Here is a 2,500-nt window from a genome sequence, read left to right as displayed (position 1 = left end):
GTGCGATAAAGGGGTTCTATGGCTGATTGAATTTTGGTTATTCTAAAATGATATTGTCAATGAAAGGACTATGGTTTGTGTGGTATTTAAATATATTGCTAGCGTTCATTCATGGTGAATCAGTAGCCCAAGTGGTCTAACTGAAGCACACTGATTATGGCTGTTACACTTTGGTTAAACTGTCTACTTCCTGTTCCTAATATTGCATTGTCTGTTTTTTTTTTCTGTCACTCAGAAACTAAAATGTGTAAGGACTTCCTGAGTAAGAAAATGTATTACTGAGTATCATTCCAGAAAACTGTTTAAAAACTAAAATTCAAGTGAACTTGTTAACAATTAGGTTATCTAGTGAAAATAATTTATAGGATTATTCTTCCTTATTTTTTAAAGCTGATAACTGTTTTTTTTTCTTTTAATTCTGAGTTTACCTATCTACTTGTGTGGGCAGATGCATATTTTGCAATTTTTTTTTTTATAATTTAACTACAGATTACCTGGGTGTCACAGCGATGTATCAGTTAGCATTGTCAACTCACAGCAAGAGGTTCTCTAGTTCAGTTTTCAGCTGGGGTGCCTTCTGTTCGGAGTCTGCATGTCCTCCCTGCATTCGCATGGATTTCCTACGAGTGCTCCAGTTTCATCCCACATTCCAAAGACATGCAGAAGTTGGATTAAATGCTCTAATTTGTTCCTAGGTGTCAGTATGTACAAGCGAATGTGTGGTGCACCTACCGAGGGGGGGGGGCTTGGACCTTAGGCTAACAACCTGAGCCTATAACTGCTATATAACTACAAACAAGACATGCTGAAAAGTGCTCATTGCCCAGTGTACCACATGGTGCATAATCAAGTCTGATTATTGTCTCAGAAGCTGGTGGTCCTAAGTTGGGGGGAGATGGCAAAGAGCAACTAGTATCTGCATGCCCATCTGGAGAGGAGGGTTTGGGGTTTCTGCTTGAAAATGGGAAATTCTCCAATGAAGGTTAATAGGTATATCCTAGTTGTGAAGCAGGCTACATATGTTTGGTAGTGGGGGGGGGGGGGCTGGAACTCTGTATGGTAGCACATGTAGTAGTGAATGTCATGGCACATGCACACATGCATTCTCCACATTAATTGGGTTTTCCCCACCATCCTATACCTCAAATTCCCACCCTGGCTTCATGCATGATGTCTTCCTCCCAGTCTTCAGCCTTAAATGTGGTCGATGATCTCACAACGAAGATGACACACTGCTCTCCTTCCCTGAAAGGAGGACCAGCCTCTCATAGAATTACTAGCAGGATTTCATCAGTACAAAGGAGAGGGAATTATAACATACATGGTAGAAGGGCAGAACCTCAGCTGCAGAGATGATATAATATTAAGCACCATTCCCGCACAGCTGCTGATATGCTGAATTTTTTGTATGCATGCTAGTGCTGGTCAATAATATTTAGATAATGGGCAAAACAAACATTGCTGCTCTAATAGATAATGAACATTCTCCACAAGATAGTAGTACACAGATATTACCTCCCCCCAAAAAAAAGCAAAGTCCAGCATTTCAAAACAGCATATTAAGTTGCAAAGAAGCACAGACTAAGAAAAAACATATGCTTGCTAAATGTGGCTTTGCTCTCTCTTGAATGTAAATTTTTTAAAAAGTAATTCAAATAAAAAAAACTTAAGTAGGAAAGCTAACTGCATTAGTAATTACAAGGACTTACTATTTTACTTCCACCTTGCCAGTAGTTTAGCAAGGGTGGGGTGATGGGGTAATAGCCCCAGGTGCAAAGTGTTAAGGGGCTGATCAAGAATGCCACAGTTTTTCTGTACCTACATACATTTTTTTTTTGATTTTCACTTGAAGAGGAGCTGGGGGCTGTGGACTGGCATCCGTATTGTAACCAGGAAATGGAAGATTTTTTTTCTATAGAGAGCTGGTCGAGGCATGTATTTGGTGGGATGTGATTGGCTGTTTTACTATAGCATGCCAATCGGCTTTCTACAGTAATCCAAATGCTTTAGTTTTCTACTTCTTCTCCAGAGAGCCGGGGGGGGGGTGGACTTGGTGTGATGTGATTGGCCGATATTCTTGTAAAAAGACAATTGCCTTTCTAGAAAATACTTTTTTTGTCTTGAGAGCTAAGGGGTGGATTTAATGGAGCATGATTGACTGATTTACGGTATGATGCCCATCAGCTTTCTACAGTAATCCAAAGACTTTATTTTTCTCTAGAGAGCTGGGAAGTATGGATATGGATTTAGAGGTGTGTGATTTTGCTAATTTACTGTAAAAAGTCAAAATTTATTTTATTCTCTTCATTTGAAGAGTTGGTGGGATGCGGCAGAGGACATTAGATGAACCATCTACGTTTTCGCCACTTTCAAGTGCCTTAAAAAGCAACATTGACCGATTGTGGGAAAAAATAATACAGTTATGTATGTGTGTGTGTGTGTGTGTGTGTGTGTGTGTGTGTGTGTGTGTGTGTGTGTGTGTGTGTGTGTTAGACACAGA

The sequence above is a fragment of the Protopterus annectens genome, chromosome 12.part0 (assembly GCF_019279795.1).
Source record: "Protopterus annectens isolate FY-2018-M chromosome 12.part0, PAN1.0, whole genome shotgun sequence".
Taxonomy (NCBI): domain Eukaryota; kingdom Metazoa; phylum Chordata; order Ceratodontiformes; family Protopteridae; genus Protopterus; species Protopterus annectens.
This window is presented reverse-complemented; position numbering follows the sequence as displayed.